The following is a 10248-nucleotide window of genomic DNA, read 5'->3' on the forward strand; positions in this document are numbered from 1 at the left end:
AATTACTGTCTTGCATTTTTCCATTACAAATTGTCCTTATGCATTGGAATTTTCAATTTTGTTGTACTTAATGTGTCCCCACCCTGCTGTTCTCTTCTGTTATGTTTTTTAGATACACTGCATGGTATCTTGTCAAATAAATTCCACAATAATTCTGTACATTTTCCTAACCTGACTGCATGTTCCTTAGGTACCTCTAAACTCTACATTTTCCATTAATGTGTTACAAATGTTTGTGTCATCTAAAGATTAATTCCCACTTACATTTTTGATCTAATCCAAGTGCAGGTGCCTGCACATCCTAGTTTTCACTCTCTTACCCTCATTGTTTTTTTTTTCATTTGTTGTTACTTCCTGTTGACTTTTGTCAATAATTTTGAAAAATACAACCAGTTGTCATTACATAGAGTAAATCAGATAAATTCTGCTCACTGTGTACTGCAGGGCAACAATATATTTAAATCTAGGTAAAAGGAAATGCATTCTGTTTAAATTAAACTTTTAAAATGATTGTTTTATATAATGCATATTTTAAAATGCTTAATAGTGAGCACTGGGTAAACATGCCAGGGCCTTAGCGAATATGGCAGTACCCAGACTTTTATTTTATAAATGAATGATCCTTAGTGCATATGGCAGTACCCAGACTTTTATTTTATAAATGAATGATCGTTCATGCATATGGCAGTACCCAGACTTTTATTTTATAAATTAATGATCCTTAGCGCATATGACAGTACCCAGACTTTTATTTTACAAATGAATGATCCTTAATGCATATGGCAATACCCAGCCTTTTATTTTATAAATGAATGATCACAATTTTGACAACTAATACCAATTAGTAAATTAATGTCCCTATGTTATTCAAATAATTTTGACACATACTTCTCAACCTCTAAATTCATGGATTCCAGAACAAAAAAATAAAAATAATGGGGGGACAAATTCTTAAATCAGGGACAGATTTTAAGAACTGTTTTATAAACTTAGAAAGTTACCAGAATACCAGGTTTTGTGTTACCAAACATTTTCTGAATGATATGAAGTCTGAAACTCAAAGGTCTATTGTTCTATGATGATTTCAGTACTCAAAGATATGCCAGAAATCCCCAGATTTTAGGAGGAACAAACCAAAAATATGAGGCAAAAATCTGGACATTCTGCAGAAATCTGGACAGATGCAAGCATGCCATCTCTGTCTGGCATGACTCCCAACAAAGATTGCTAGTGCAATGTATATTTTGCCATTTAAAGATATCAGGGATTTCTTTTATGTTACACAAGGAAAGAAGATTGAAGTACATTATGGAGCTTTTCTACCTGGACCTTTGTTGAAAAGGGGTCTTTAATGACTCAGGGAGATCTTCCCAATAATCAAATGTAATTCAATCAATAAATGAATTCAGGCATTGAAAAGTAATAAACTCCTACCCAAAAGATTTTTTCTGGCAAATGTAAACAGATAATGATATGCATTTCAACATGACAGTCACCTCACTTTCAAAAATGTATTTAACTGCATTGGTGCTTACATTTAGAGAGGCATTTGATTCCTCCATAGAAGGCACATTTGTTACTGCCTTGTTGACAGCAGCACCTTGTAATATATTTCACTTACAGACAGGTTCTCTTCTCCTAAGTAGATTCCCGAACCACTGTTTGCCTGTATCCCAAAAAGCACATGCACAGTTTTACAGATGGCATCATTTGATTAGCTAAAGACTAGTTTACCCAGCCAACCCATCCCTTTCCCTGTGCAGTTGAGCTGTTTAACTTTAAACATTTCGTACAGAGCACTGTACTGACGTGTGACATCATTCCTGTCTATTCTGGTAATGCTGATGTCTGACGCAACCCCAGATTATGTTTTCTGCCCTGTCTTTTCTATTGTTGCCTTATTTTGACATGGCAATTTGTGATGACTCCTGGTATTGTTCTATTTTCATACATTTATACTGTGAGTTGATTGCACTGGTTTTTGCTTTTCAGGAGACTTTGCACTGGACTTCATTATGCTGACTGTAAGTTATCATTCTCCTTACAATTCTTTCAGACTTAGGACAAACTCCTATTTTAACTTACAAATTGTCAGCTGGCCTTCCTACAGTTCATCGAAAATCACATGGAAAGACATATTTGCCCATCATATAACTTTATCTGAAGTTACCTGGTGGTGTATTAGCCCCATTTCCTCAAAGTACACTGCATTTATAATAACTCTGCACTTCTGTCTTGCCATTCAGTTTCTTACCTCATATACCACCCAGGAACAAATTACATCTCCTCCACTTTTCCCATTTTGATTAACTTATATTGTTAATTTTGTTGTGGCACTCTTGTTAAATCCATTGTAGTAGTCCACAAAGTTTCAAAGCCAGGCCTTGTCTTGTCTATTACTGTGGTCACCTAGTCAGATCTATCAGACACCACTTTCCTGCTATAAATCCATGCCAATGCATGAAGTGTAAATCAGTCTCACTGAGTACATAACAGTTATTTATTTTAAAAGTGACTGATTACTTTATTGCCCTATTACTGAGATAAAGCTTATATGCCTATAAATTAAAGTGTCCATGTTATTTGTGTTTAGAATGTTGTTTTTAATAATGACGTTTGTAGATTTGTTTATATGGCATAAAGAAAGAAAGAAAGAAAAAAATAATTAAATACATTTATGGACTGACTTTTTCAAAAGGTTTGTCAGAGATTACTGTAATTGAAAGTGGTGGAATATTGTAAGGGTTTTTGTTCTGACTGTGTCAGTATTCCAAGTTGCTGTGAAAAAATATGTATTTCTTTTATATGACTTATTCAGACTTTAGTTTGAGTATGATTGTAATGAAATGCAGTCATATTGAGTTGGCTAGCTCATGCAATAGTGCTATATCTAATGCTTTAAGAAATACTCGCTTTGAATGACATTTTAGTAGCACAACTTTGCTAGCTGAATAGAGGTGGGTTTTATCTTTTAGATCTGATTCTGTGTAGTTATGTTCTACTGTAAAACTAGTTATTTTCAGATTTTTAAGCATCAACCAAATGCAGCCATATGCAGCTAACAAATACATTATATGAAAAATCATGTCACATAATGTTCTTTCTTATGGAAAATGTCCAGGAACACTGGTTTACCATGGCAGAGAAATGGCAAAATCCAATTTGCAAACTGTGAACAAATTATGTTTTAAAATGCACAACAAGGCCAAAATGCGCTTTAATAATGTTGTACATATTTATTTTGAATTATTCCTGTTCATGTTTTCATGGGTTATATTTTTGTTTTAGTCAGTGTCTGGTATACTAGACCATTGAACAGCCATTGTAAAGTATTTTCTTTAGTGTAAAGGTGGATGTATCTTTCCAGTTATCTATGTTGAGGCATACTCGCCTCTCTCTCTGTGGAAAGTTTTGGGGGTGTACATTTCTGAAGTGCAAACACCAGCTAGAATCCTCATTGCAGACTGGAGATCACCAGAGGTACTTGTCTGTGTACAGAGCAGAGCTAAATGTGAGCCATCTCTCATCAATGCAGAAGGCATGTCCATCACCCATGTCCACTGACTTGGGCGCATTGTGAGCATGTGTAGTAGGTTAAGTCTTAAGAGGGCGCATTGTGAGCATGTGTAGTAGGTTAAGTCTTAAGAGGGCGCATTGTGAGCATGTGTAGTAGGTTAAGTCTTAAGAGGGCGCATTGTGAGCATGTGTAGTAGGTTAAGTCTTAAGAGGGCATTGTGAGCATGTGTAGTAGGTTAAGTCTTAAGAGGGCATTGTGAGCATGTGTAGTAGGTTAAGTCTTAAGAGGGCGCATTGTGAGCATGTGTAGTAGGTTAAGTCTTAAGAGGGCGCATTGTGAGCATGTGTAGTAGGTTAAGTCTTAAGAGGGCGCATTGTGAGCATGTGTAGTAGGTTAAGAGGGCACATTGTGAGCATGTGTAGTAGGTTAAGTCTTACGAGTCCCCACCCAAGCTGCACATGCTATATGATGGCAGACCTTGTGCACCATTTGATCTCCACCCCAAGGAAGAATAAATGGATCATAGGGCTGTCGCCTCTGAGTGGAATAAACAGGTCATTTAGAGGAAGTGCGAGAGAAGCATGATCTGATGACCACTTGTAGTCAGAGCAAAAAATAGCCATTTGTCCTCATAGTAGCATCATCTAAGATAGTACTTGTTAGGGTCATACCTCCCATTCTGTGATATCATAATTCTTCAAGTCAGTCGTGGATCTTCTCCTTTCCAGCAGCCACCAATGTCCCATCCACGTCCAGCATCAGTGTCACAGCCAATACATTCCAGGGCTTTAGCATCATCTCCATGAAGCACAATTTCCTCAAGTCTGTCATAAGATGTTCTTCATTCCAGTTTCCATTTCACTAATAATAGAGACAAACTAACTGAGAGAGCCTAGGTTTCTACTACTAGAGAAAGATGTTTTGTAGGTAGCAGATGCATTGGCAGCGGAACGATTCCAGGATAATACTGAGCATTGTAGCTTTAATCTGTCCAGCAGCCATTTAATATAGAAACAAGACATTTGATGGTACGTAAGGAGCTGTTAACATACACAAGTGTAAATCACTTACCCTCACAAATCATTTTGCACGATTCACTTCTTTCACTTTCATCCTATCAAACAACAAATCTTTCTCTTCTTGTCTAACAATTTATTCTTTCTCCGTTTGCTGCCTTAATTGATTTTCAGAGCTGTGTTGAAGCCATATCCCAGCCACACAACAGAGGAACTAGCTTTGTACAAAGTGCAGCTCCCATCAGAGAACTTCCACATGCAAACACTCACTCTCACACAGTACACACATGGACTTATTAGCAATCTGGAAGAGCACTAGTTCACCTATGGCACATCTCTAGATATCTACCAAAACCAAAACACCTGGCAAAAAGCCAAGTGGGTATGGAGGGGCTACACAGACTGTGGAACCAAGCAGTGTGAGTTAACAGGTGTAACTGTTATGGTACTTTGCCACCCATCAACTTATCAAAAAAGCTAATAAAATCCCCATTTAGTAAAGGTGTTAGTATAAATAAAATACATTAGCTGGAGTCTTTTAAGTTAAAGGGTGATGGAACCGTGTCCTGGATAGGAGTGAGACCCACAAGACTTGCACCTCTTCTTCTGTTCCTGCATTTTTGTTATACTGCTCTTGCCACAGATCATAAAATCATGGATGTTACTTAGAGTTTTCACTACTCTGTGCTTCTCCAAGTTATTAGATTCTTGAAACAAGTATGTCATGCAAACAGTGTAGCCTTCCAACATTGATTATCTTACAGAAGTTATACCCTCCAGATAGTCATAAACAAGTAGCTATTTCTAGATGGACTATGCTAGGATATATGTATGGCAGTGCTTCATGAGGCCGACATTTATATCTACTAACATGTAAAGTCTAAAGATTGTCAGTACTTTTTTCAAGTTTGCAGGATTCACGTAAAGAATATAGTTGAGACTTGGGTTCATTATGTACAACCTTTTGCTGTGTGAACTATTTTTATTTGCCAGATTTATTTATCTCTGCAGATCTCAATGTCTTATGGTCATTTTTTTGTTTCACATTTGTGGTGTTTTTCATCGACTACTACAAATGTTGTCAGTGATTTCCACGGTGGTGCAGCAGTATCGTTGTTGCCTCACAGCAACAGGTTCTCCCATTCGATTCTCGGCTTGGGTTGGGAGTGCCTTCTGTGTGGAGTCTGCATGTCCTCCCCACGGTCGAGTGGGCATTCGAAAGACATGCGTTGAATGGATGTGCCTTCGTTGAAGGTTGGGCGTCGGGTTGGCAACTCGACACCATAAATAAACAACTGCCAATTACTAGCGGACAGGAGTTCCGCTGTGGTGACCCCTAACCGGGAAAAGCCGAAAGACAAACTACAAATGTTGTCAGTATTATTTGACAGGGAGTCAGTCTCTCATTATGTAGAGACATGCCAAATTGTATTAAACATGAGTTAACGGAATACCACAATTAACTGCCCCATGGAAAGTTAGCCGTTTTAAATGCTGACGATCAGATTTACAAATGCATAGTAGGTATTCATGCAAAAATGGAGATTAAAACCATGCCCTAATTTTAAAAAATTTCAACAGAAGCAGCAGGTTATTGCTTTATAGAATATGCTGCCTTTCTAAGGAAAGATATTGTTCATACTGCAGAAATCAGAAAGTAGTGTGAGCACTGATGTTAGAAGTCCCTTGTGTTAAGCTTTAATTCAATCATACCTTCCCAAACAGTTGCACGCTATTTTGGAGGGAACAAGTAAGACTTCTGAGCACATATATGCTATTTCAACAATTTGAGGTAATGTATTGACTAATCAGATGACTCACATTCTTATTTTAACTCGGCAGTAGCATCAACACCCTTTTCCCATTTTGTACACGGGATCCGATGCATTATTTACATTACACAAAACCGATATGATAGAACTGTTGTCGTAATGTTCAGCACACTGCTAGGTTAATGAAATTTGACTTAGTTGAGCCTAGTTTGTTGAATCCTATTTTTTTCCACAAATTAAAGATATCAGAAAAATAAACATGACATACGGGACATACCTCACAAGACTAAAATAAATAAAAATAGAAATTAGTGAAGCACCATTTTGTTGAGTTATGTGCTATGAAATAGCACTTTCTGAAATATGTTCTGATTAATAGTTCTATAATACTACAATATCCGAAACTGATTAGAGAAAGTTCACCTTTCTTCTGTTGAGATGGAGGCAAAGACAGATACATAGATTTATCCATGTAAAGAACTTTTAAAATGAAAATGTCAGAAATTTCTACAACAGTATGAAGAGAAACGTCTTTGAAACGTCCGCATTTAATAGACTGTTGTAAGAACTACTCCTTTGCTTGTAAATAAATTGCTTTGATTCTTAAGACTGATGTTTGTGCTAAGGAGGATCTTCATCCACTCTAGAATCAGCAGAAGGGATATAATAAAGCGCAACACACAATATTGAAAAGTCAAAGCAAACTACTACAATGCTGGATAAAACTAGATAGGTCTCTTGTCTCTTTATCTGGAGAAGCAGAGTCTCCTATATAAGAGAGAGAAAGAGAAAGAAACATTTCTAGCTTTGATAGGATTGTCAGCTTATTTAAAAGACAGAAGAATGATTAGACAGAATGGGACAAGTAAGCTATGTCTGCCTGGAAAATTTCTTTCTCTGCTGGTGGATTTTTTAGGTAATGTAACAAGGTTTTTACAAAATTCTTTAATTCTTTACCAGTAGTTAAATTAGAAAATTGAAACAACAACACTTCAGATGTACCCTGGTAAACAATCAATAGTATGTCATACTTTTTGATTTGAAAACTTCCTGCCATTTAGCTCTTAATAATTTCCTTTCTTGTGGCAAACACAAGTAATCACAATGCCCATTCATTATGTTACTATGCAGAACCAGTGTCCCTGATATTGTCCTGGTATAGCCTTAACCCTGAACTCATTTCGTACAAGTCATTGCTTTGATTAACATTGCAAGTATTCTTTGTTTACTGAAAATGTCAAGTTTTGCAGTATTCCCACAAATCAACAGTAGGTTGAAGGCACTATTTTAATCATTTGTTAGTAACTTTCTTTGTATCTTTTGTATTATACTTTTACATATGAAATGTACACAATAAATATAAATAAATAATGTGAAATCATAAGTTTTAGCAATGACAATAATGCTAATACACGTGTTTAGTTTGTTATATTAATTTGTAGAAAATTATTTCTTATATGTTATATATTTAGAAATATTGCATTTGTTTAATAATGAGGTCTTTTTTTAGGAGGGCATACATGTAAAATACAAAATAACTCGGGTTATTTGCATTTGTGTGCGTGTGTGTTTACCATCTAGATTGCCAAATGGGCAAACAGCACTGTGTTTTTAGTGTGATCTTTGTTAAACATAGCCTGTCACTGTCAACACCTAGGATAAATAATGCACATTCCTTACCAAATGGATTACTGCCTTTAAATTCTATTGACTTGTGGCTGTGAATATAAAAACAGTGGAAGAGAAAAATGTTCATGTGCATTACAAATGATGAATAACTCAGTTTCTGTACTAATCAGGTAATCTAAATAATGCCTTTAAAGTGTCAAGTGTTACACATCTATATAAATATATATTAATTTGGCTGGAACTGACAGTTTCAGAACTATTGTAGATAAACTTAACCAATGTATAATATGCTTAAGTAAAGCCAATGTTCCTAATTAAAGTTTATATAAATAAAGCACTGCTGTACCTGTCTAATTTATTAAAAAAGAAAAATCAAATAAATGACTGCCAGCTGACTTTTGCCAATTTCCAAATGAAAGTTGAATTATATCGACATGACTGTAACAGCAGAAGTGGTGCCTTTTTCTTCTCTTTAAATCAATAATCAATAACTGTGATTGTGAAAACTGCTATGTTTCTTTTATTAATGTTCCATCTTAACTAACTGGACTTTTATTATGATTCATTGAGTTAAATTGTAGTGAGGAAGTATCTTACCAAGAACAACTGGTTAGGAATTAAACCTGAAAATAAATAAGTAAATAAATAAAATCAAGCATGCCCATCAGCACTCCTGACAGGGAGGGAAATCCCCCACACTCCTCAACTTATTTATACCAATTGAAACAGTATATCTTAACACACAAAAGAAATAAAAGTAAGAGTGTCAGGGATCAATTAACATCCTCGTCACCAAAAGAACCAAGCAGAGAAGGAGAAGAATGAAGGCATGTGGTCAGCTCTGCTGCCCTGGTGGGTGGGACAGGTCTGCATGCACCTAAAAGCATTCTGGGTAGTGAGATCTCCAGGAGGAGACCAGATACACTTCTGATCATGTTCCAAAGGGAGGAGCAGACTCGTTTGGAAGAAATGTCCCTTGCAAAAATAAGGGAATAGCCACCATGGATGGACTATTGAATATCAGTCATGGCATTTAGCCAAGTATGAGCAGCAAGGGCCGAGGAGAAAAGAATAAAACATACGAACTGCCCCTTACAGCTGTATAAATAACACTTCCTCCTGACCAGCTGTCACCCTGGTGAAGGGGAACAAATGTGCTAATTGGCCAGAAGATGGATGATGGTGAACAGACTGTAAAAACGTGAAAAAAAAAAAAGAATGCTCGTCCTGTACCCCTGGTTTGGAAAGCGCTTCCTTACAGCCTTGAACCTATATATGGTAACTCCACAGTTACACCAGCCTGAAAAAAAGGAAATCTGTTAAAACAAATGGATCCCTACTGGGAACACTTTCAAACCACTCAAATAGAGACTCCTTGAGGAAAGCAGTGATTGAGGATTTCGATATCAATCAGTAAAAACTCACGGCTCTCAGACTTCAAGCAGTCCTCAAAACAGCACGTTTTTAGCTATGCTGCCTGAATTTCTTTTTGTCTTCGAAATTGTGGCCCTTGCCTGAGTTTGCTTGTCCTCATACAGCACCAGTGGTCATTTGAGGTTAAGACCCTTGAGGAAGAATATCATCCGATTTGTACACAGCAAAATATAGGAAAGCCGGCAATTACATATAAAGTATATTACTTTAAAAGATTACATTTTTGAAAACAGTACACCAATTGAACTGTGAGTGCGCGTGTCAGTGTGTGTGTGTGTGTGTGTGTGTGTGTGTGTGTGTGTGTGTGTGTGTGTGTGTGTGTGTGTGCGTGTGCGTGTGTGTGTGTGTGTGTGTGTGTGTGTGTGTGTGTGTGTGTGTGTGTGTGTGTGTAGATCCAAGTGTTTCTGAAAATTCCAATTACCTGGTCTTCTGTCCATGTATCAACTTACTTAACATGCAGCTGATTTTGAACAGAGTGCCTGACCAAAAAAGAAAAGGGTATCTACATAGAAATCAAATTATATGATATATCTTTAAATTTGCCTTAACTCCTAGCAAATAAAACTATTTTAATATATTCTGTAAGACAAAACATTGATGATACAAAAATTCTACATAGTCGAGAAACTGTCAAAAGTTGTGACTCTGATCATGATGTGCCTATAGAGATATGAAAAGCGATGACTTTAGGAAATAAGTCTGCTTTAGGCAACTTAAGCGGAGGATACACTTAGTACAAAAATGTATGGAAAGCAATACTCATCTGTTAAACACTACAAGAAACTTTCAGCATGATTGGTCAACTTTAGAATGTAACAGAAAAAGATCCAGGAGTAAAATTTTGAAACACAACAAGAATTAGACTTTAAAACAGATAGTT

The 10248-nt window shown here is 36.5% G+C and overlaps 1 long non-coding RNA gene across 1 annotated transcript; it reads left to right on the forward strand.

Moving 5' to 3' along the window:
* Positions 1 to 961: 961 nt before the first annotated feature.
* LOC122815169 lies at positions 962 to 8268 on the forward strand. The gene is made up of 2 exons (XR_006366936.1): positions 962 to 3909; positions 3943 to 8268. It is a non-coding gene; the product is annotated as an uncharacterized LOC122815169 (long non-coding RNA).
* The last annotated feature ends 1980 nt before the right edge of the window (positions 8269 to 10248 follow it).

Source organism: Protopterus annectens, chromosome 11.part0 (genome assembly GCF_019279795.1).
Source record: "Protopterus annectens isolate FY-2018-M chromosome 11.part0, PAN1.0, whole genome shotgun sequence".
Lineage (NCBI taxonomy): Eukaryota > Metazoa > Chordata > Ceratodontiformes > Protopteridae > Protopterus > Protopterus annectens.